The sequence below is a fragment of the Gopherus flavomarginatus genome, chromosome 20 (genome assembly GCF_025201925.1).
Source record: "Gopherus flavomarginatus isolate rGopFla2 chromosome 20, rGopFla2.mat.asm, whole genome shotgun sequence".
In the NCBI taxonomy this organism is placed as follows: Eukaryota; Metazoa; Chordata; order Testudines; family Testudinidae; genus Gopherus; species Gopherus flavomarginatus.
The window spans coordinates 3,971,044-3,996,750 of record NC_066636.1 but is presented as its reverse complement, the minus strand read 5'-3'; the positions used below and the strand labels follow the sequence as shown (position 1 = coordinate 3,996,750).

At 51.5% G+C, this 25,707-nt stretch overlaps 2 protein-coding genes across 3 annotated transcripts in view; both read right to left on the bottom strand.

Moving 5' to 3' along the window:
- Window positions 1-25,707, bottom strand: part of LOC127037954 (interferon-inducible GTPase 5-like) — a 147,369-nt gene that overhangs the window by 64,354 nt on the left and 57,308 nt on the right. The window lies entirely within an intron of this gene.
- LOC127037978 (tripartite motif-containing protein 15-like) overlaps window positions 1-25,707 on the bottom strand; it is a 178,145-nt gene that overhangs the window by 141,493 nt on the left and 10,945 nt on the right. The gene's annotated exons all lie outside the window — the stretch shown is intronic.

Below are 25,707 nucleotides of genomic sequence, written 5' to 3'. Positions count from 1 at the left end.
TGTGTTGAATTTCAAAATCAAAATCTTGGAGAGCTAAACTCCAACGAAGAAGTTTCTTGTTGTTCCCCTTGGCAGTATGAAGCCACTTTAGTGCAGCATGGTCAGTTTGTAGTTGGAACCGCCGTCCCCAAACATATGGGCGTAGCTTTTCCAGGGCGTACACAATGGCATAGCATTCCTTTTCACTGACTGACCAGTGACTTTCCCTCTCAGACAGTTTCTTGCTGAGAAACACGACAGGATGGAAGTTGTGATCTGTTGCTTCCTGCATGAGCACTGCTCCTATACCACGCTCAGATGCATCTGTGGTTACTAGGAATGGCTTGTCAAAGTCCGGGGCCCTGAGCACAGGGTCAGACATGAGCATCGCCTTAAGCTGGGTAAAGGCCTTTTGACACTCATCAGTCCACTTAACGGCATTTGGCTGGGTCTTTTTGGTCAGGTCGGTCAGTGGGGCAGCGATTTGGCTGTAGTCTGGTACAAATCGCCTGTAGTATCCGGCCAAGCCTAAGAAGGATTGGACCTGCTTCTTGGACCGTGGGACAGGCCACTTTTGGATAGCATCCACCTTGGCCTGTAGGGGGTTTATGGTTCCTCGACCCACCTGGTGCCCCAGGTAAGTCACTCTGTTTTGGCCTATTTGACACTTTTTGGCCTTAACAGTTAGTCCTGCCTGCCTGATGCGCTCAAAGACCTTTTCCAGGTGTAGTAGGTGTTCGGGCCAGGAGTCTGAAAAAATGGCCACATCATCGAGGTAGGCAACTGCAAATTCTCCCAGTCCAGCTAGTAGACCATCTACCAGCCTCTGGAAGGTGGCGGGTGCATTTCGAAGGCCGAAAGGAAGGACATTGAATTCATACACCCCCGCATGGGTGACGAATGCTGACCTCTCCTTGGCAGGTTCATCTAGCGGTACTTGCCAGTACCCCTTGGTTAAGTCTATTGTAGAGATGAACTGGGCACGTCCCAACTTCTCCAATAGCTCATCGGTGCGTGGCATTGGATAGTTGTCCGGACGAGTTACAGCATTTAGCTTACGGTAGTCCACGCAAAAGCGTATTTCCCCATCTGGTTTGGGTACCAGAACCACTGGAGATGCCCATGCACTGGTAGATGAGCGGATTATACCCATCTGTAGCATGTTCTCGATCTCCCGTTCTATAGCAGCTTGGGCATGAGGAGACACCCGGTAGGGTGGGGTTCTGATTGGGTGAGCATTACCTGTATCAATGGAGTGGTATGCCCGTTCAGTCCGTCCTGGGGTGGCTGAGAACAATGGGGCGAAGCTAGTGCACAGCTCCTTGATTTGTTGCCGCTGCAGACGTTCCAGGGTGGTTGAGAGGTTCACCTCTTCCACGCCACCGTCTTTTTTTCCGTCGTAGTAGACACCGTCAGGCCACTCAGCATCATCTCCCTGGACTGTAAACTGACAAACCTGTAAGTCTCTGGAATAGAAAGGCTTGAGAGAATTAACATGGTACACTTTAGGCTTTAGGGAGGAATTGGGAAATGCTATGAGGTAGTTTACAGCTCCCAGGCGCTCTTGGACCGTGAATGGCCCTTCCCATGATGCTTCCATCTTATGGGCCTGTTGCGCCTTCAAGACCATAACCTGGTCTCCTACCTTGAAGGAACGTTCTCTGGCATGTCTGTCATACCAGGCCTTCTGCTCTCTCTCGCAGTTTGTGGCTTGCATGTTAAGGGTCTTTTGTCATGCAATAGCCCTCCCATTAGGAGGCAAGTACCAGCACTTATAGGCATGCAAATAAAGTGGTTTTTCTGGTTTCCTTTCATTGAACATTAGCTAGAGAGAGAAAAGGAAAAAAGCACTGTTGCTAGGCAGACTTCAGGAGGCAACAGAACCTGCAGTTCAGAAGATAAACACCGGAGGGCACCCCAACACAAGAAAACAGGAACCATGACTTCTAAGGCAAAAATTGAGGCCGAAGGACAAATCAAAGAAGCTGAACACAGGCGACAGATGGAGATGAAAGAAAAGGAAGAAAGCATGAAACTGGCAGCCTACCAAAGAGAACAAGCAGCCCAAGAGGCAGCACACAAAAGAAAACTAGAGGAAGAAGAGTTCGCCCACCGAAGGAAACAAGAAGAAGAAGAGTTGGCCCACCGCCGAGAAATGGAAAAGCACCAAAAAGAAATGGAAAAACAACAAAAAGAGAATGAAGAGAAGGAAAAACAGAGAAAACATGAACTGGAGTTGGCAAAAGCTGGGCTGCATGTGCCAGCCAACCCTAACAACCCGGCGCCAAATATTGCTCCACAGCACAGGAAATTTCCCACCTACAAGGCAGGTGATGACACCGAGGCCTTCTTGGAAAATTTTGAAAGAGCCTGTCTTGGGTACAGCATTCCCGAAGACCAGTACATGGTAGAATTGAGGTCACAGCTCAGTGGACCTTTAGCAGAGGTGGCAGCTGAAATGCCTAAGCACCAAATGAATGACTATAAACTTTTTCAAACCAAGGCCAGATACAGGATGGGGATAACCCCAGATCATGCCCGTCGGCGCTTCAGAACCCAAAAGTGGAAACCCGAGGTGTCATTTCCCAAACACGCCTACTACATTGCAAAAAACTATGAGGCCTGGATAACAGGAAACAACATTCAAACCTTGGAAGAACTAAACCTCCTCATACAAATGGAACAGTTCTTGGATGGTGTTCCTGAAGACATCACACGGTACATACAAGATGGAAATCCCAAAGATATCGCTGAGGCGGGGGAAATTGGAGCCAAATGGATGGAACTGGCAGAAAGCAAGAAAGCTACTGTCAAGGGGAACGATTACCCCAGGGGGCACACAGACCATAAACCCTACAACCGAGGACAGCCAAAGACCCCACATACCACCCAAGTAAAGCCACAGATACCCTACCCTTCAACCTCACCAGTCTCCAGTAACTCACCTCGGCCCAGTGACCCATCAGATGGAAGATGCTTTAAGTGTAATGAACTGGGACATATCAAGGCCAACTGTCCCAAGAACACCATGCGAGTGCAATTCATTACACCACCATCACACCAAAGATCTCCAGGCCCGGATGCCTCTCAAATACCCTTGGAGCGAAGGGAAAATTTGAGAGTGGGCGGAAAGAAGGTTACTGCGTGGAGAGACACGGGGGCACAAGTGTCAGCTATCCACCAATCCTTCGTTGACCCCAAATTCATCAACCCAAAGGCCAAAGTTACAATTTACCCCTTCATGTCACAAGCTGTAGACTTGCCTACAGCTCAACTGCCTGTCCAGTACAAAGGCTGGTCAGGAATGTGGACTTTTGCAGTCTATGACAATTATCCTATCCCCATGCTACTGGGGGAAGACTTGGCCAACCAGGTGAGGCGGGCCAAGAGAGTGGGAATGGTTACACGTAGCCAAACCAGGCAAGCTTCCAGACCCATTCCTGTTCCTGAACCGTCCACAGAGGCCCCGTCTGTGTTACCGGAGACCCAGACCGAGGTAGTGGACCCGGATTCCATGCCTACCAATGAAACAGCCACAGCATCTCCAGTCCCAGGCCCGGAACTGGAACAGCAACCAGCACCAGCCATTGCAACCCCATCTTCAAACTCAATGCCAGAGGGCGCCAGCGAGCCAAAACTGGCAGAAGCAACAGACAGCCATACCCAAAAGGCTCAGCCAGAGCCTGAAATACCCTCAGGTGCACCAGCGGAGAGCGGTTCACCAGCAACGGAAACAACCCCATCACCTACATCGCTTCCAGAGGGACCAAGCCCAAGTCCACAGTCTGAGGAAGAACTGGTGACCCCAGCCTCAAGGGAACAGTTCCAGACTGAGCAGGAAGCAGATGACAGCCTTCAGGAAGCTTGGGCGGCGGCACGGAGCACCCCACCGCCTCTCAGATCTTCTAATCGATCCCGGTTTGTTATAGACCAAGGACTTTTATACAAGGAAATTCTTTCTGGTGGACACCGGGAAGAATGGCAGCCGCAAAAACAGTTGGTGGTTCCAACTAAGTACCGGGGGAAGCTCTTAAGCTTAGCCCATGATCATCCCAGTGGCCATGCTGGGGTGAACAGAACCAAGGACCGGTTGGGGAAGTCCTTCCACTGGGAGGGGATGGGCAAGGACGTTGCCAAGTATGTCCGGTCTTGTGAGGTATGCCAAAGAGTGGGAAAGCCTCAAGACCAGGTCAAGGCCCCTCTCCAGACACTCCCCATAATTGAGGTCCCATTTCAGCGAGTAGCTGTGGATATTCTGGGCCCTTTCCCAAAAAAGACGCCCAGAGGAAAGCAGTACGTACTGACTTTAGTGGACTTTGCTACCCGATGGCCAGAAGCAGTAGCTCTAGGCAACACCAGGGCTAACACTGTGTGCCTGGCCCTAACAGACATCTTTGCCAGGGTAGGTTGGCCCTCCGACATCCTTACAGATTCAGGGTCTAATTTCCTGGCAGGGACCATGGAAAAACTGTGGGAAACTCATGGGGTGAATCACTTGGTTGCCACCCCATACCACCATCAAACCAATGGCCTGGTGGAAAGGTTCAATGGAACTTTGGGGGCCATGATACGAAAATTCATCAACGAATTCTCCAATAATTGGGACCTAGTGTTGCAGCAGTTGCTGTTTGCCTACAGGGCTGTACCACATCCCAGTTTAGGGTTTTCACCATTTGAACTTGTGTATGGTCACGAGGTTAAGGGGCCATTACAGTTGGTGAAGCAGCAATGGCAGGGGTTTACGCCTTCTCCAGGAACTAACATTCTGGACTTTGTAAGCAACCTACAAAGCACCCTCCGACACTCTTTAGCCCTTGCTAGAGAGAACCTAAAGGATGCTCAAGAAGAGCAAAAGGCCTGGTATGACAGACATGCCAGAGAACGTTCCTTCAAGGTAGGAGACCAGGTTATGGTCTTGAAGGCGCAACAGGCCCATAAGATGGAAGCATCATGGGAAGGGCCATTCACGGTCCAAGAGCGCCTGGGAGCTGTAAACTACCTCATAGCATTTCCCAATTCCTCCCTAAAGCCTAAAGTGTACCATGTTAATTCTCTCAAGCCTTTCTATTCCAGAGACTTACAGGTTTGTCAGTTTACAGTCCAGGGAGATGATGCTGAGTGGCCTGACGGTGTCTACTACGACGGAAAAAAAGACGGTGGCGTGGAAGAGGTGAACCTCTCAACCACCCTGGAACGTCTGCAGCGGCAACAAATCAAGGAGCTGTGCACTAGCTTCGCCCCATTGTTCTCAGCCACCCCAGGACGGACTGAACGGGCATACCACTCCATTGATACAGGTAATGCTCACCCAATCAGAACCCCACCCTACCGGGTGTCTCCTCATGCCCAAGCTGCTATAGAACGGGAGATCGAGAACATGCTACAGATGGGTATAATCCGCTCATCTACCAGTGCATGGGCATCTCCAGTGGTTCTGGTACCCAAACCAGATGGGGAAATACGCTTTTGCGTGGACTACCGTAAGCTAAATGCTGTAACTCGTCCGGACAACTATCCAATGCCACGCACCGATGAGCTATTGGAGAAGTTGGGACGTGCCCAGTTCATCTCTACAATAGACTTAACCAAGGGGTACTGGCAAGTACCGCTAGATGAACCTGCCAAGGAGAGGTCAGCATTCGTCACCCATGCGGGGGTGTATGAATTCAATGTCCTTCCTTTCGGCCTTCGAAATGCACCCGCCACCTTCCAGAGGCTGGTAGATGGTCTACTAGCTGGACTGGGAGAATTTGCAGTTGCCTACCTCGATGATGTGGCCATTTTTTCAGACTCCTGGCCCGAACACCTACTACACCTGGAAAAGGTCTTTGAGCGCATCAGGCAGGCAGGACTAACTGTTAAGGCCAAAAAGTGTCAAATAGGCCAAAACAGAGTGACTTACCTGGGGCACCAGGTGGGTCGAGGAACCATAAACCCCCTACAGGCCAAGGTGGATGCTATCCAAAAGTGGCCTGTCCCACGGTCCAAGAAGCAGGTCCAATCCTTCTTAGGCTTGGCCGGATACTACAGGCGATTTGTACCAGACTACAGCCAAATCGCTGCCCCACTGACCGACCTGACCAAAAAGACCCAGCCAAATGCCGTTAAGTGGACTGATGAGTGTCAAAAGGCCTTTACCCAGCTTAAGGCGATGCTCATGTCTGACCCTGTGCTCAGGGCCCCGGACTTTGACAAGCCATTCCTAGTAACCACAGATGCATCTGAGCGTGGTATAGGAGCAGTGCTCATGCAGGAAGCAACAGATCACAACTTCCATCCTGTCGTGTTTCTCAGCAAGAAACTGTCTGAGAGGGAAAGTCACTGGTCAGTCAGTGAAAAGGAATGCTATGCCATTGTGTACGCCCTGGAAAAGCTACGCCCATATGTTTGGGGACGGCGGTTCCAACTACAAACTGACCATGCTGCACTAAAGTGGCTTCATACTGCCAAGGGGAACAACAAGAAACTTCTTCGTTGGAGTTTAGCTCTCCAAGATTTTGATTTTGCCACAACAATTGTGTCCCTCTATTAGCCAACGCACTGGGGGCTCATGGTGGGTTGATTCTCCTTCAAAATCTAATGATTTGTCCCAGGTCACATTTGGAGTTGGTGGCAGATTCAAAACCAGATCTCCTGGATCTCTAAACACGAGGGTGGCCATTATCAAAGAGTCTGTAGCGAATTAAGGATGTTAGCAATTTACATTCATGGGCAGTGCTATGGCCAGTGGGATATGCCACCCCATAGAATGCACAAACATTGGGAGACGCCACCTCTCAGAGTGCTTGGCCGTTGGGGGAGACACCATTGCTCTCTGATGCTCCTTTCATCAATCGTGGGTGCCAAGAGGAGTTGATTTGGCACCAACCATTGGGGATCTGCCAAGCAACACGTCTAAGCCTTGCTCCTGTACCCGACATGAACCCCACATGACAGGAATGGCGCCGAGTGAAATGAAGACAACCCACCAATAGCAAGTAGTTAGGCTGGGGAAGGAAGGACACTTTCTGTGGCCCAGAAACCCTGCTCCCTGGCTGGGAGGGGGTTTAATGCTAGAGAACATTGGGAGAAGGACGAGGCGGGGAAGGATCGGTCTGGATGCGCCATTAACATGGGTGGAAATTGGGGGAGAGCATGGCGGCCCCAGCCCCCCCAAACTGGATACGACCCAGAGGCAAGGTGTGGGGAGGCACCTAGATTTCTCCCTTGCAGTTGGTCCTGCTTCCTCCGCACGGAGGAACGTTGGGGGGTGGGGTGGGGTGATGCCAGGAGCTCTGTCTTGGGCTGTGTACAGGGAGGGCAGCAGAGCAGCGACCCGCGGCAGAGCTGCACTTTGTATGGAACCATCTTCTGTTGCGGAGGGAGAGAAGCTTTCGCTTGGCTGTTGGATGCACTCTAGGCTAAACAACTCCAAATGCTGGTCCCATGGCTGTGCTGCCATGCACAAATTAAGGGCTGCCAGAGTTTGTTTGGTGACTGAGAGCCAGCCCCGCCTCCTGACTATCTCCCATTTCTGGGAAAGGGGCAGCTCCGCCTGTTGCTTTTGGTTTCCATCTGAGTCAGATGAAAATGCAGGCTCCAAACTGGCTCCTGAGACAGTCACAAGCTCCCTGTAAATCAGACGGGACTGTCTGAGGGATGACAAAGACAGTTACTCACCTTTGTAACTGTTGTTCTTCGAGATGTGTTGCTCAAATCCATTCCAGTTAGGTGTGTGCGCACCGCGTGCACGTTCTTTGGAAGACTTTTTACCCTAGCAACACTCGGTGGGTCGGCTGGCGCTTCCCCTGGAGTGGCGCCGCTATGGCACCGGATATATACCCCAGCCTACCCAGCCACCCTTCAGTTCCTTCTTGCCGGCTACTCCGACAATGGGGAAGGAGGGCGGGTGTGGAATGGATTTGAGCAACACATCTCAAAGAACAACAGTTACAAAGGTGAGTAACTGTCTTTTCTTCTTCGAGTGCTTGCTCATATCCATTCCAGTTATGTGATTCCCAAGCCTTACATAGGCGGAGGGGTCGGAGTGAGATATGGCAGAATGCAAAGCAGTTGAGCCAAAGGCTGCATCATCTCTAGACTGTTGGACCAGAGCATAGTGCGAAGCAAAGGTGTGGACTGAGGACCAGGTAGCTGCGTGACATATCTCCTGGATTGGTACATGGGCCAGGAAGGTGGCTGATGAAGCCTGGTAGAATGTGTAGTGAGATGGCCCGAGGGAACATGAGCCAGGTCATAGCACGTGCGTATGCATGCCATCACCCAAGAGGAGATCCTCTGGGAGGAGACAGGTAGGCCTTTCATTTGGTTAGCCACTGCAACAAAGAGTTGGGGAGATTTCCGGAAGGGCTTCATCCGATCCATATAAAAAGCGAGCACCCTACGGACATCTAAGGAGTGTAACTGCTGTTCCTGTTGAGATGAGTGAGGCTTCGGGAAGAAGACCGGAAGGAAGATGTCCTGATTGGTATGGAAGGTTGACACCACCTTAGGGAGGAACGCCGGATGCGGTCGCAACTGTACCTTGTCCTTGTGAAAGACAGTATACGGTGGTCCACCATTAGCGCTCAAAGCTTGGAGACACGTCTGGCCGATGTAATGGCTACTTGGAAAACTGTCTTCCAGGACAGGTATAGCAGCGAACAAGTTGCCAACAGCTCTAATGGTGGAAGCATAAGCCTGCTTAGGACTAGATTGAGGTCCCAGGTAGGGGCAGGGCGGCCTACTTGGGGGTAGAGGTGCTCCAGGCCCTTGAGAAATCTAGTAACTAAAGGATAAGAAAACACAGAGTGGCCACTCTCCCCTGGATGGAATGTGGAGAGGGCCGCCAAGTGCACCCTCAGACATAATATCGCCAGGCCCTGCTGCTTAAGGAACCAGAGGTAGTCCAATATAGTGGGGATCGAGACCTGAGAGGGAGTAGTATTCTGCAGTTCACACCAGCAGGAGAAACGTTTCCACTTGGCCATATATGTTGACCGAGTGGAAAGCTTTCTGCTACTCAGGAGTATATGTTGTACTGGAGCAGAGCAGCATAACTCCGACCTGTTTAGCCATGCAGGAGCCACGCCATGAGGTGGAGGGCCTGCAGGTCTGGGTGGCAAAGATTGCCGTGGTCCTGCATTATGAGGTCCGGCTGGAGAGGCAGGGTAATTGGGCTGGCTATGGACAGGTTGAGCAGTGTGGTGGACCAGTGCTGTCTGGGCCACGCTGGCACGATCATGATTAGGTGCGATCTGTCCCTGCGGAGTTTTATCAGGACCTTGTGAACCAGTGGGAAAGGAGGGAAGGCATAGAGCAGCCGGTGCTCCCACGACATGAGGAATGCGTCCGAGATTGATCCCGGTGAAAGACCCCGGAAGGAGCAGAACACTTGGCATTTCCTGTTCGTGCGAGAGTCGAACAGGTCTATGTGGGGTAAGCCCCACTTCTGGAAGATCGAAAGAATAACATCTGGTCTTATTGACCATTCGTGACAGAGGAAGGATATGCTTAGCTGATCTGCGAGAGTGTTCCGAACCTCTGGGAGAAAGGATGCTACTAGGTCTATCGAGTGGGCTATGCAGAAGTCCCAGAGTCAGATGGTCTCCTGACAGAGGGGAGAAGATCGAGTCCCTCCCTGTTTGTTGATATAATACATGGCCGTTGTGTTGTCTGTAAACACCGAGACACAACGGCAGTGTAGATGCTGCTGGAATGTCTGGCAAGCCAGACGGACTGCTCTCAGCTCTCGGACATTTATGTGAAGCATCAGCTCCTGTGATGACCAAAGGCCCTGCGTGCAAAGGTGTCCGAAGTGAGCCCCCCATCCGAGGGATGATGTGTCCTTCGTCAGGGACGGTGAGGGCTGTGGCAGATGGAACGGTAACCCTGCACATACCGGGGAGGGTGTTAGCCACCAGACGAGGGAGCGTAGAGTGCTCGGGGGAATGGTGACTATTGTGTCTATCGGGTGCCTGCCCTGATGGTAGACCGAATTGATCCACGTTTGGAGGGGTCGGAGGCGAAGCCTGGTATATTTGGTCACATAAGTACAGGCAGCCATGCGACCTAGGAGACCGAGACAGGTGTGAGCCAAGGTCATCGGGAAGTTCTGCAAACCTTGAATGATCGATGCCATTGCCTGGAATCACGGCTGAGGCAGGTAGGCCTTGGCTAGATTGGAGTCCAGGGTAGCTCCTATGAAGTCTAGCCTTTGTGTGGGAACCAGTGTGGATTTCTCCACATTCAGCATCAGGCCTAAGGGTGTGAATAGGTCCCTGACAATGTCTATATGCTGTCTGACCTGTGTCTCGGAGGTCCCTCTGATGAGCCAGTCGTCCAGATACGGGAATACGTGTATCCGCCGTCGGCGGAGGTGTGCGGCGACTACGGCCATACACTTTGTAAACACCCTTGGGGCCGTGGAGAGGCCAAAGGGGAGGACCCATGAACTGGAAGTGCTGGTGGTTGGCTACAAAACGAAGGTACCTCCTGTGTGGAGGAAAAATGGCGATGTGAAAGTACGCGTCCTTCATATCGAGGGCAGCATACCAGTCTGCAGGATCCAAGGACGGTATAATGGTCCTCAGGGAGACCATGCAGAACTTCAACTTTATCATGAACTTGTTGAGGCCTCGCAGGTCTAGGATGGGCCTGAGGCCTCCTTTAGACTGGGGATCAGAAAGTACCGGGAATAAAACCCTTTGCCCTTCTGGTTTTGAGGTACCTCCTCTATTGCTCCTATAGCGAGGAGCGTCTGCACCTCTTGGAGGAGGAATAGCTCGTGAGAGGGGTCCCTGAAGAGAGACTGGGTTGGAGGGTGGGAAGGTGGGGGTGAAACAAATTGGAAGTGGTATCCTTGTTTCACCGTGCGTAGGACCCATAGGTCTGAGGTCAATTGGGACCACGCCGGGAGAAAGTAGGAGAGGCGGTTGGAGAAGGGAGGAAAAGGATCCTGTCCTGAAACTGGTACGCCATCCTCGGGTGTACCTTCAAAAGGCAGACTTAGGCTCCGGTGGTGGTTTTGAGGAGCCGTGGTTTTGGCCGTGGTTTTGGCCCCCTTGGGGTCCGGACTGGCGTGTACAGCCACCCCGCCCGCGCAGTCTGCTAAAGCCTTGCCTGTGTCTGGGCACAAAGTACGGGCGGTGAGTCTGGGGACGGAAAGGTCTGCATTGGGTCACAGGTGTATGCATGCCCAAAGAGCTCATGATGACCCTGTTGTCTTTCAAGCTTTGTAGCCTGGGGTCTGTCTTCTCCGAGAACAGACCCTTACCGTCGAAGGGTAAGTCCTGGGTGGTATATTGTAATTCAGGCGGGAGGTTGGACACCTGGAGCCAAGAGATGCGTCTCATGGTGACGTCGGAGGCCAGAGTTCTGGCTGCCGAGACGGCCGCATCTAAAGAAGCCTGGAGGGAGGTTCTGGCCACTTTTTTCCCCTCCTCTAGGGAGTCCGGGAGGAGTAGCTCTGTATATCTACCTACCTCTGCCCAGGTGTTGTAGCTATAACGGCTCAGCAGAGCCTGCTGATTTGCCACCCGGAGCTGTAGGGCGCCTGCTGAATACACCTTGCGGCCGAGTAGGTCCATTCGCCTAGCCTCCTTTGACTTTGGAGCTGGTTCCTGTTGGCCATGGCGCTCCCTCTCGTTGACTGATTGGACAACCAGTGAGGAGGGAGGAGGGTGGACATATAGATACTCGTACCCCCGAGAGGGTACCATGTATTTGCACTGGACCCCCTTTGCCGTAGGAGGGATGGAGGCTGGGGACTGCCATAAGGTGTCTGCATTAGCCTGGATGGTCCTGATGAAGGGCAAAGCCACCCTAGTTGGGGCATCTGCCGACAAGATGCTCACTACAGGGTCCTCGACCTCTGGGACCTCCTCCACCTGGAGGTTCATGTTGAGCGCTACTCTCCTGAGGAGGTCCTGATGGGCTCTTAGGTCTATTGGAGGTGGCCCCGAAGAGGAAGTCCTTGCCACTGCCTCATCTGGAGAGGAAGAAGATCAAACGCCAGGGACAAGCGGATCCTGTATGGCCTCTTGCTCATGCGCCGGTTCCTGCTCCAGTGGCACCAGGGAACCCAGTGGGTGGACTAGTGGCTCCTCTGTCCCAGGTGGAGGAGGACAACTAACTGTGGCCTCTGATGCTCGGTGCTCTGATGAAGCTGAGCTGGCTGGAACTAGCGGAGCACCTTGGGCCTGGTGGTACGCCCAAGGTGTCCAAAAGGACCACTGGTGAGGTCCTGGGTCCTGAGCCCGGGCTTCTTGAAACACTCCGGTGGGCACATCGGAATCACGGTCTTGGCCATAGTAGCTGTCCATGTGGGAGGACACCAACATATGCCTGGATGGCCATGGAGGAGTGGAGAAGCCTTGTGCAGATGTTCCAATGGACCAAGCTCCCCTCGGTATCAGGGACCGGTGCTGGGATGCATATTGGTACTGGGATCGAGAGCGGGACCTGCAACCAGATCGGTGCCGGGAGGTCGACCGAGATCTCGAATCCCGGTGTCTTGAATGGCTTTGGGAGGCACAGTGCCTGGAGCGGTGCCGAGAACTGGAGCGGCGCTGTGGGTAATGAGCCGGTTAATGCAGCTCCTACGGTGGACTTCCAACCGATCCACGAGCCTGACCAGTGCCATGTAGTAGAACGATGCCGGGACTGCGAGCGGCGTCGAGAGCGGGAGTGCCGTCTGGACCTGAAGTGTCTGCAGGACAGCGATCGTGAGCGGTGCCGGTCCGCTGCACCTACAGAAGGTGGTCTAATCAAGGTCAGCTTGCCTACGGATTGGATTACCCTCACCCGCGGTGCCGGGGTAGAGGCAGTGCCGAGTCTGTCAGGGCGATCAGGTCTCTCGCAGCTGAGAACACCTCTGGTGCGGACAGCATGGTGAGCTCTACCACGGCACGTGCTGGGGAGCTAACAGGCACCGAACTCGATGGCGATTGTGGGACCAGAATCGATGGTGCGGATTTTGTCGGAGCCGCAGCGGGTGTCGGCGCCGGGCGAGCCGACTTAGGCGTACTCTCTGGCTGCGGTGTGATCGGTGCCCAAGCAGCAGGAGTCTTGGCCTTCCTCAACCTCGGGGAGAGGGAGAGTCGTTGAGCCGACTTCGGTGCCGGCGACGTCCGGTGCCGTGAGTCCTTGAGCGTACTGGTGCGGTCTGGTGCCGCATAGGCGCTTCTGCTTACCGGCTGACCAGCGCTTGGTGCCGAAAGTAGAGGGGTGAGGGCTGCCTCCATGAGGAGCTGTTTGAGCCTGATGTCCCACTCCTTTTTTGTTCTCGGCTTGAAAGACTTGCAAATGGGGCACTTAGCGGTCAAGTGCAATTCCCCAAGGCACTTCAAACAGGAGTCGTGCGGATCTCCTGTCGGCATCGGCTTGTGGCAGGCCGAGCATGGTTTGAAACCCGGTGAACCGGGCATGGGCTCCAGCACCGGGTGCGGGGAAGGGGCTACTCCCTGAACCCCGCTAACTATTACTAAGCTAACTATGCTAGTAAAGAAAAAAAAGTATAACTATATATATATATATATATTAAAGAATTATAACTATATAACTATATACACGATAATGAACGAGAAACTACAAGTAGCTAGGGAAGTGGAGGTCAGCTAAGCCACTCTCCACTGTTCCAACCACTGACACGGGCAGTAAGAAGGAACTGAGGGGCTGTTGGGTCGTCAGGGGTATATATCCGATGCCATAGCGGCGCCACTCCAGGGGGCACCCAGCCGACCCACCGAGTGTTGCTAGGGTAAAAAGTCTTCCGATGAATGTACACGCAGTGTGCGCGCACACCTAACTGGAATGGATATGAGCAATCACTCGAAGAAGAAGATGCTCCTTTGCCTTCACCTTGCAAACTCAGATCTTGTCTACACTAGAGTTTTGTCATAAAAATATTATCGACGACCAAAAAGCATTATACCAACATCGGTAGCGCATGTTCACACTACGCTGCGTGTGCTGACACAGCTAGGGCCGGATTAACTTTTTGTGGGCCTGCTGACAAACGTACTGTGGTTGTGATTGGCCCCTTCCAAATGTGGGCTTGGTGTGACAGCACCACTGATGTGATATTGCCGGGATGGGGATGAAAACATTCAGTGTATCATCAGCTCCCAATCTGAGTTTCCTGACCTGCTGTGTGCCATGGACAGAAACAACACCAGATTATTTCTGGCATTCACGGAACAACTGAGCACGGTGGACCATCACTTTTGGGCTCATGAAACAACCACTCAGTGGTGGGATCACATCGTTATGCGGGTCTGGGATGACGAGCAGTGACTGCAGAACTTTTGGATGAGGAAAGCCACATTCACAGGACTGTGTGCTGAGCTCGCCCCAGCCTTCTGGAGCAGGGACAGCCAAGTGAGAGCTGCTCTGTCAGTGGAGAAGCACGTGGCAATACCCTTGTGGAAGCTGGTGATTCCAGACTGCTGCCGCTCATTGAGGAAGTCCACCGTAGGGGCTGCATTAACATAAGAATGAAGAGCCTCCAAACAGTCCCCATTGGTCTGTGGAAGGGAAGAGAAAGAGGATATAGTTACATAACCACTACCTGAACTACCACCCCCTTCCTTTATCCAAGGTGCCTTCGATCCCAGGTCCATATCTGCCCAGCGTGGAACTGCAGGCCAGCCCCAAAGCTCCTCCAGTGTCTGTTGCCTCCCTAAGATATCCTGTCCCCACGGGCATGGCCTTTGTTCCACTCCCCTTTTATCAAAGACGGTGGGCTCCTCGGCCAGCCCCTCTCCCTCTAGGTCCCCTAAAATCTCATCCGAGGTTGACCCCTGTACCAGGAATGGGCCCTTATTCTTCCCTGTCCTTTTATCCAAAAGAACAGTTATCTCTGGGGGGAGACAGTGCAAACGGGACTCCCCCTCCCTCACATTACCCTACCTGTTTCTCCAGAAACCCCATCAGCTCCTGACTACTAAATGGTCCATTGAACTTACCAAGGTCCATGGTGAACAGCAGCGACCAGCCACTGGTCTATCTCTGGATCCTGTTTGTGACGGCCAGTGTTGGGGTATGTCTTCGGACACAACAGATGGACACGCAATTCGGGTATCCTATGTCTTCCGACACGGGCAAGAGTCACACAGGAACACACGGAGACTGGAGTCTTTGGTTACAGTTGTGCATTTATTGTAGCAGAAGCTCCACTACACCCTGCAGAAGCACAGCTGTACCACACTCATTCACTCCCCCACATCCCGGGGAGGGTGCCCCATGGTTCTATTGCATTTCTCCATTATTGAAATCTTCTGCCCTCCCCCGCCCTAGGTGAGCAGTCCTGGTCTTGGCCTTGCCCCAGTAATGGCCCTCTAATTACCCTACTAAATCCCCTCTCCTGTTTATATTTATCCCTGCCATGATCTTTGTCACCTTACAAGGAGCTGTTTTTTGAGCACTTGGCTGTTTTTATCACTGAACACCTGTAGGACTATGGGTTTGGGGGTTTTCCACTTGCGTCATGGATCGTCTCTGCCAGCACTTTACCAGACAGACTCAATGAAGCCTGGAGACAACTCCCCACGTTAAGTGGTGGGACCTGAAGATGTGGCATCCAGCAGGGCAGGCAGTGGAGAGGAGCGATGAGTCAGTGCCTGGACAGCTGAGGGAGAAAGATGCCTCTTTACGCCAGCCCCAGAGTGGACGGTGAACTCTGCAGATGCACCTCTGAACTCTGGGGCTGCACCGACCAAGGACAGCAACTGTGAGTGGGGTGCAGAGAAGGGATGGGCAGGCTAAAGGGACTTTTGGTTGCTGGACTTAAGCACCTGAGGGAAAAGGACACTGGCGCAACCCACTTGGAGGTGGGTCTTTTGCTCATGGGTTGAGTGCATGAACTCTGTTTGTGGTCTTTTCCCAAATGAATGCCAAGTTACTTCCCTCTTGTTATTAATAGTTTTTTTCCTATACTCAGACTCAGTGTTTGCGAGAGGGGAAGTGTTGCCTCTTAGAGGCGCCGGGGGGTGGGGTATGTAATTGTCCCAGGTCACTGGGTGGGGGCTCGAGCCAGTTTTGCATTGTGTTATTGAAACAGATTCCCTAGTTACTGAACCCGCCCCTGTTGCTGCCAACTGTGACTAGGTTACACCTATCCACAGCTGCAGGTTGAATCATTCTGTCCTCAGCGATTGCAGGTCCACTTCTCTTCTCCCAGGGCAGCCTGGTAACCCCTTCCTCAGCCCTCTGCCAAGTAGAGCATAGACCCAAAATCCCGAACTCTCTGCCCCCACCCCCTGCCTGGTGCACAAAGAGAAACATGGGAAATTGGTCCCTTTCCAATCTGTCTCGGCTTTGGAAGACCTGAGGAGATCAGGCTTTGGGCAGATTCTCAGCCATAGAATCGTAGGACTGGAGGGACCTCGAGAGATCATCTAGTCCAGTCCCCTGCACTCATGGCAGGACTAAGTATTATCTAGACCATCCCTGGCAGGGGTTTGTTTAACCTTGAAAACCTCCAGTGATGAAGATTCCACAGCTTCCCTGGGCAATTTATAACAGTGATTAACCACCACGACAGGAAGGTTTTCCTAAGGTTCAATCGAAACCACCCTTGCTGCAATTTAAGACCATTGCTTCTTGTCCTGTCCTCAGAGGCTAAGAACAATTTTTCTCCCTCCTTCTTGTAACAACCTTTTATGTACTTGAGAACTGTTACCCTGTCCCCTCTCAGCCTTCTCTTCTGCAGACTGAACAATCCCAGTGTTTTCAATCTTCCCTCATAGGTCATGTTTTTTAGACCTTTAATCATTTTTCTTGCTCTTCTCTGGACTTGCTTCAGTTTCTCCACATCTTTCCTGAAATGTGAGGCCCAGAACTGGACAAAATATCCAGTTGAGGCCTAATCAGTGTGGAGTAGAGGGGAAGAATGACTTCTCGTGTCTTGCTGACAACACTCCTGCTAACACATCCCAGAATGAGGTTTGCTTGTTTTGCAACACTGTGGACTCATCTTTAGCTTGTGATCCACTAGGACCCCAGATCCCTTTCGCAGTACTTCTTCCTGGGCAGTCATTTCCCATTTCGCCTGTGTGCAACTGATTGTTCCTTCCTAAGTGCAGTACTTTGCATTGGTCTACATTGAATTTCATCCTGTTTAACTCAGACCATTTCTCCAGTTTGTCCAGATCATTTTGAATTTTAATTCTATCTTCCAAAGCACTTGCAACCCTCCCAGCTGGGTATCACACAGAGAGTACACAAGCTTTATAGGTGTATTCTCTGTGCAATTATCTAAACCATAGTTGAAGCTATTGAACACAGGGTACAGAACCACGCTGTGTTGTCATTGGCACCAATGCAGAAAGGGTCTAGAATGCTGATGTGCTGTCTCGGCAGAGTTGTCCACCCGTTTTGCAGTGGTGTGAATGAGTTTGCAAGGTGCTGGCAATGGAGAATCTTTCATCCCTCAGAGGGTCCCGTCTAATTTACAAGGAGCTTGTGATGATCTTAGGGGCCAGTTTGGAGCCTGCATTTCCACGTGATGGAAACTGAAAGCAACAGACTGAGCTGCCCCTTTCTTAGAAATGAGAGAAAGGCAGGAAGCCACCCTGGCTCTCAGTCAGTAAACAAAACTCTGGCAGAACTTAATTCATGCACGGAAACACAGGGGAGGGTGTGGCATTTGGAGCTGTTTAGCCTGGCATCCATCCAACAGCTGCACAAAAGCTTCTCTTCCTCCGCAACAGAAGATGGAACCATACAAGATATTACTGTGATGAGGTTGTCTCGGAGTGTGGGGGAGTGAGGGCCCTGCACCCCCGGCTCCCTGCTGTTCACCATGACTCTCAGCCAGCCAGTAAAGCAGAAGGTTTATTTATACGACAGGAACACAGTCCAAAACAGGCCTTGCAGGCACAGACAACAGGATCCTCCCCAATTAGGTCCATCTTGGGGTCCTAGGAGCCCCACAGCCCCCTTGGGGAGTCAGAGCCCTGTCTGTCCTTCCCTCCATTCCCCAGCCAGCTCCCATCCTCCAATGCAGATCGTCTTCTCAGGCCAACACCCGCCACTCAGCACTCACAGTTCACAGTAAGAACAGTCCCAGTTCGTCACAGAGGTCTCTGGGGTGCAACATGAAGTGTGGGGCTGCCGAGCCTCTTTTTCCCACCCGCCTAGGCTGCCGCTCACATTGTGCTGCTGATGTCAAGCTACACCCCTCTGATAGGCCCTGCACTCACACAGCTATCCACAGGCAGGAAAACACTCCATTGAGTTCCATGAACGCTTCTCCCAGCCGCTCATGAACCAACAATAGAGACGTTCCAGCAACTCCCCCTTCCCACCCACCCCTCTGCAGCTTCCCAGCCTTGCACTGCACACTGTGCCGTCTTGTCCTGTTCAGAAGCCTGGCGGGTGTGAGCTCATCACCCTGTTCATCGCTTCTACAGAGGAAAGCGGACGTGCGCAGCCCTTTTTGACCTGAGCAGATTTTCCAAGCACTTCAACCAAACACACTGGTTTAGGTAAAATATAGAAGAGATTTATTATCACACAAAGATAGATTTTAAATGATTATAAGTGGCAAGGGTAGACATCAGAGCTGGTTACTTAAGAAACAGTTTACATTGGACAAACTTAACAGGATTTGAATCGAGCGGTGTCTCTATCATAAACAGATAAGTAAGAGTTAATAGAACAAAAGTGCTTCATGTCTCTTTTGCCTGTAAAGGGTTAACAAGTTCAGTGAGCCTGGCTGTCACCTGACCAGAGGATCAATCAGGGGACAAGATACTTTCAAATCTGGATGGAGGGAAGTTTTTGTGTGTGCTGTTAGTTTTTGGTTGTTGTTCTCTCTGGGGGCTCAGAGGGACCAGATGTGCAACCAGATTTCTCTCCAATCTCTCCGATACAAGCTCTTATAAGGTCAGAATAGTGACTACCAGGTAGATAAGGCGAGTTAGGCTTATGTTTGTTTTCTTTATTTGCAAATGTGTATTTGGCTGAAAGGAGTTCAAATTGGTACTTTGCTGAAAAGATTTTAATTTGTACTTGTAAACTTAGGCTGGGAGGGTATTCCCAGTGTCTATAGCTGAAAGACCCTGTACCTATTCCCTTTTAAATTTACAAAGATAATTTTTACCTTTGTTCTTTTTTTAATTAAAAGCTTTTCTTGTTTAAGAACCTGATTTTTTTTTTTATTCTGGTGAGACCCCAGGGGATGGGGTCTGGATCCACCAGGGAATTGGTGGGGAGAAAGGAGGGAAGGGGGAGAGAGAGGTTAATTTCTCTCTGTGTTAGGATTACTTTCTCTCTCAGGGAGAGTCTGGGAGGGGGAGAGAGAAGGAGGAGGGAAGGTAAATTTTCCTCTCTGTTTAAGATTCAAGGAGTTTGAATCACAGTGATCTTCCAGGGTAGCCCAGGGACGGGAAGCCTGGGAGAGGCAACGGTGAGGGAAAGGGTTTACTTTCCTTGTGTTAAGATCCAGAGGGTCTGGGTCTTGGGGGTCCCCAGGCAAGGTTTTGGGGGGACCAGAGTGTACCAGGCACTGGAATTCCTGGTTGGTGGCAGCGCTACAGGTCCTAAGATGGTAATCAAGCTTAGAGGAATTCATGCTGGTACTCCATCTCTTGGACGCTAAGGTTCAGAGTGGGGAATTATACTATGACAGTCTCACTCTGACAGATGGTACAAAAAGGTCACAGAGCCTCAGTACATAGGCTGGGACTCTCCTCCAGCTTGGGACCACCTCCCCCAGTTCAAAATCTTTGTCCACCAGACGTGTTTCCAGGTGTAGAATAATGTGGGGAGTGAGGCCAAGTGATGATGTCACTTCCCCACTTTATAATTTCTTGCAGCTCGCTGAAATGATCTATGCTGCAACATGGAGGTCAGTCAGTCCCCATTGGTCAAGCAGTCTCCATTGCTTACCTGATCTCTCTGAGAAGTCTCCATTGCATACAGTCGCTGGGACAGCGGATTCTTTCCTTGGCGGGTGTTGATGAGCCATGAACCGCTGTCTGGCTACTCCATTGTTGAACCTGAAAGGTTGGTTGTGGGTGTTCCCAACCTCACAGTGTATTTCAGTAACATACCCAGCAGTACTTCCTAACTTTACATACAATGATAGCACATACCATCCCACAGGATATTAACGTTTAACAGAGCAAGAGTTTTAAAAATGATACCTCACAAGGCAGACTGAGTACAAAACCTATCATAATGATATGTCAGTGGTGAATAAGGGGGTTCCAGGGTACTGCTTTGAGGTACGCCTGTCATTAACAAAAATCCCCTTTGGACTTCACTGGGTGTCTGTGCAATACCCAGCAAGGACCTTGATCTAAGTCAGGGGTCAGCAACCTTTCAGACGTCCTGTGCCGAGTCTTCATTTATTCACTCTAATTAAAGGTTACGTGTGCCAGTCATACATTTTAATGTTTGCAGAAGGTCTCTTTCTAAAATTCTATAATATAAAACTAAACTATTGTTGTATGTAAAGTAAATAAGATTTGTAAAATGTTTAAGAAGCTTCATTTAAAATGCAGAGCCCCCGAGACCGGTGGCCAGGACCCGGGCAGTGTGAGTGCCGCTGAAAATCAGCTTGTGTTCCGCCTTCGGCACTCGTGCCAGAGGTTGCCTACCCCGGATCTAAGTCAAAGTCTGTGCAAAGATTAGCTGTGACAGGTGCTGAGTAGAAAAACTGCTTAGCCAACCCTCTGTCACTCCAGCTCCAATGACGGGAGGTGAATTGGAGCTGGGTAGACCACCTGGCCCTGACTGGGGAAGTTTGAACAGCTGCTGCCTCATCAGGCTGGGGCTGGCTCAGAATCCCAGGGGAAGGGAGCCAGGGGGAGCTGGAGAGAGGAAAGCTGCACTAGAGGAAAGGCAGGGAGGGGAAGCAGAGAGAGATAGCTTGGCTCCTCTCTCCTGCTGGTGGACTGCAAGAAAGGGACTACTTGTGTGGTGGAAAGGTGGTGGGAGCCCAGCCTGTAAATACAAGCACCAGGTCTCTGTGTGACGTTCTCAGCCCGGTGGGGCAGGAGCCAAGGGGGGCCCTGCAGCGACACTGTTACACTAGCATGATGGGGTTGGGTCCCTGATCTCAGTCGGCACAGCCCTGGTGCAAATAATAGTAAAGTTGTACTCTAGGAGGATTTGGAAGCATCTGGCGGTTAAACCCCAACCGGAGACTAAATTCTTAAATTGCTCCTGTCAGATTTCTGTTTTATTCCTGAGCTGCAGCCTGAGCTCCTGCTGCTGAGTTTAGACACTGACGTGCTTGTTGAGGCTGAGCTTAGGGTTGACCACGTGTCTGGGAATCGCTGACACTGCTCAGACTAACCTGGTGGGGGCAGACTGTAGTCGCATTGTTTTGGGCTCTGTTAGTGGTTGGTTCATATGATGTTGTGAACCAATTTGTTGCTACAGATTTGCTGTGTATTCTGCAGTCAGGAACCAGCGTGCGTTCTATTTCCCTGCTCCATGTACTCATTGCCCAGGGTTTTATTATTCTGACTCTTGCAGACACACTTTAATAAACTGATGTGACCTAGCACTTTGTGCATCTGATCTTTATTGCTCTTCGAAAAACACAGATTAAGGGGCATCAGTTGCACCCCGGCAGGCTGAGTATTTCTACTTTGGGAAGGGAGCAGATATTCAACTGGACACCAGGAATATCCAGAGTTCTCATAATTAATCATTGCAAAAATGCGGTAAGGGAAGTTGAAACTCATGGTGAAGGGCTTAATTTGCTCTTATTGATGGCGGGGGGAGCAAGGCATACTATGGGGAGAGGTTCTCCCACATCTGCTACTGTGAGGTTATTACATCTTCCGATGGATCTCCAGTGCTGGCCACTGGCAGAGGCAGGATACTGATGTAGATGGACCTGAGCTCTGACCCCATCTGGCAATGGCTACATTGCAGTGATGAATTTCGGGACCGGATAACTGTATTTGTTACACCTTCAGGCCATGACTTGGGATCTAACCTTCCTCCAGACTGCCAGTCCTGCCCAGTGCCCGGCTAACACTTTGGCACACACAGCACATGGGCACAGATCTGTGTTACCAGAAAGTGTTAACAGCTCCCTCCCCTGCCCCCAGCCTACGAGCTGCTCCCTTTTCTCTTATTTCATAAAATGGACAGCTGTGACCCTAGGTAACAACTGCAGAGAATACAAATGCATTCAAAGACTGAAGCAAAATTACTAAATAAAAACCTTATGTGATTTTATGGGTAGAGTTTTCTGGAGACCCCTTTTGTTGAATTGTCTGAGTGACCCAACACATGGGGGAGGCAGGTAGAGGTAAAATATAGTGAGAAAGGGGGTTTCCCTGCTTTTGCATTTGTTTTTTCACCTGGGAAAATGTGACAAAAGAAAATGAGTTTATGAGTGAGCCAAGGTGGGTGAGGTAATGTCGTTAATTGGACCAGCTTCTGTTGGGGAGAGAGAGATAAGCCTTTGAGCTGCTGATTGAAGAATGATGAGCAGCTCCAGGTGGTGTTCCTTTGTCTGTGTTTCCTTGCAAGAGAAGGGCTGCCAGAGTTTTGCTTGCTGACTGAGAGCCAGCCCCTCTTCCTGGCTTTCTCCTATTTCTGGGAAAGGGGCAGCTGAGCCTGTTGCTTTCGGTTTCCATCAGAGTCAGATGAAAATACATGCCCTAAAATGGCTCTTGGGACTGTCAGAAGCTCCCTGTAAATCAGATGGGGCTATCTGAGTGATTTAAGATTCTCCATTGCCTGCACCTTGCAAACTCAGGCCTTGTCTACAGTGGATTTTGTTGACAAAAATATTGTTGACAACCAAAAAGCATTATAATCACATCGGTAGTGCATGTTCACATTACCCTTCATGTGCTGACAGAGCACATCCGTGCTTGGTGCTTTAACGTCAACAGTGAGAGCAGTGCAGTGTGGGTAGCTATCCCCAGGTCTAGGTTGGATATTATGAAACACTGTTTCCCTAGGAGGGTAATGAAGCACTAGAATGGGTTACCTAGGGAGGTGCTGGAATCTCCTTCCTTAGAGGTTTTTAAGGCCCGGCTTGACAAAGCCCTGGCTGGGATGGTTCAGTTGGAGTTGATCCTGCTTTGAGAAGGGGGTTGGACTAGATACCTCCTGAGGTCTCTTCCAACCCTGATATTCTATGATTCTATAATTAAAATGCCAGTAGGCCGGTCCTGACCTCTTTGAACTGAGAGAGGCCGTCACGGTCACCAGATGATGATCCGAGAACGGGCCCAGCCAAATGCTGGAGTTGTCAGCCCGTGACAGATGGAAGCATGGTAAATAAATGTGGTCCAACCGGGAGTGGTGCGACCGATCGTCCTCCACCCGGACACAGGTAAAGGTGCTATCATCATCTGGGTGGTGGTCATGCCAGATGTCCACCAGGGAGTGATGGTCCATGATCTCCCTGAGGATGCCCGCATTAGCATAGCAGCTCTTGACTCCTGAGTGGTCCCGGTCTTCAAGGGGGGTGTTGAAGTCCCCACCCAGGACCAGGCACTTGTGCAGATCCAGAGTGCCGAGGAAGGCCAATGCCTACTGATAAAACACACTCGTTCTGGATCTGTGTTCAGGGCATAGACATTGACTAGATTCAACGCCAGCCTCTCCGCAAAGGCCAGGACATGCAGCAGATGGCCCAGCATGACCTCGGCAACCCCCAGCACCTCGGGCCATAGCTCGGGGGAGAACATGGTGGCCACTCCAGCCTAATGGGCGCTGAGGTGGCTGAAAAAAACTCCATCCCCCCACTCCAGCTGCCAACTAGCCTTGACAGCTGGAGCCGTGTGGGTCTCCTGCAGAAGGAGCACAGAGTACCCCCCTCGAAGGAAGGAGAGCACCTGGCACCTGCGGAGACCCACCCTACAGCCCCAGGTGTTTAATGTAGCAAAGATGATAACTTTCATAGAGAGCTGGGGTGGATCCTCACAGGCCAGCAAGGAGTAGCAGAATTTGCAGCCCTGCCTGTAGGCCGCGATGTCCTGCCTCCTGGTCCCTCGTCTCTCCTCCAGAAGGGCCTTCATGGCCCAGAGGCTGTGATGGAAGTCCCCCAGAACTGGAAGGCGAGCTGCACCTTGCCCTTTGAGCCATGGGTGTCCTCCAAGAAGCAGCGTAGCTCGTCCCTCTGCGCAGCGGGAGGGCGGTAACAAGCACGCTGCCGTTCTCCGGCTGGGCCCCTGAGAAGACCTCGCGGCCCATCTGGAGACTGGCAAACACAGGGCTGTCCCCATCCCCAGCACAGGAGAGTTTGGCGTAGGGAATAGTTCAGCCCCCACAGTGTCGAGAAGGAGAGACACGAAAACCGCCCTCTGAGGGTTGTCCATGCGCAGTGGAAACGAGACAATCTCAGGGGTGGCAGCAGCATGGGAAGTGGAGGGGAGAGGGGCGGTTGATGCAATGGGGGCAGGAATGGGGCCGAGAGTGGGATCAGGGGCAGGAGCAGGGACTGGGGCTCGGGGAGGCGAAGGTGAAGGGGCAGGAGTGTGATCAGGGCAGGGATAGTGACGGGAGTGGAGACAGAGGCAGATTCATGGTGCGGCACTTCTTGACCGGGGTTTGGGGCTGAGGGGACTCTTCGGGGGGGACTCCTCGAGGGGGACAGTGCTGCCCCATCCTCTGCTATGGTCTCAATGGCCGGCACCTCCTGTGTGGCAGCATCAATCCCCTTCAGTATTTTTCAGGGGGCCTCCTCTCCCTCCTCGTCGGAGGGGAGGAATCGAGCCTGTGACTTGTTGGTGCTGCGCTTCCCTCGGATGAGCACTCAGCCCTCCGAGGTGGAGCTGGAGGGCCGGTTGGCAGGGGCAGGGCCAGGGCCAGGGGGTGAGGGTGATGGTTCTGGGTGTCGGGGTTATCTTTATCTCAGACTTTTCAGGTTCGCTGTCTGACCGCAAGAGACAGGCAAACCAGCAAAATCCAAAACCAAATTCTTTATTGATGCATGCACACAAGCAACAAAGAACAAGCCCGTTCTCTGCACAGAACCAGCCCCCACCCTTTCTTCAATACAGCACCAATTTATATAAGCAAGTTTACATCACAGTTAAAGCATTTAATTGCTTGCAGTTAGTTAACGGCACCTGGTGAAGCATTTGATTACAAAATTCATGGCCTTGAGCAGTTCCTGGCGCACAAGCAGCTTCCTTATCAGTACTGAGAACTTTTTTATCGGCACTTCCCAAGCTTGAGTGCAAGGGGGGGGGGCTTATCCACCCAGATCCTGCTTGCTGACTTCATTCACCCTTCTTCTGAGCCCCCCTTGTTCATGCATCAAGCGTGCGATCACCTGCTCAGCCTATCTTGTGGGCCTTAGGGCCCACTTTAAAGCATCCTATCTATCAATCCCCCCTTTGTCCCTAGAGGCCCCGAAGAGAGGACTCTTGGGACACATATCCATTTATATATTGAGGGTTTGCTACCTGGTAGGGCCTTTTAACCTTGGGGGCTTTAATTTCATGAGCAAAGCGAATAAAGGCATTATTTTCATATCCCCTAGTTAATCCAACCACCAAAGAAGAAAAATAACAAACAACACACAGATAACTCCACCGACTCCCCAAGTGACTATTTGTCTCTGGTTCTAGGTTTCCCAATCCTTAGAGAAAGGAAACAAGGACTGGACCAACTGAGGCCCATACGACACAGTGCTAATTCTGATCAAAAGCTGTTATGAATCTGTGACCCCAGAGAAACCTGTCGCTGGGGGTTGAAGAGTTGCTCACCAGCCAGAGCTCAGCTCTTGTTGGAGTTGGGGGATCTCTGGTGAGCTTATTA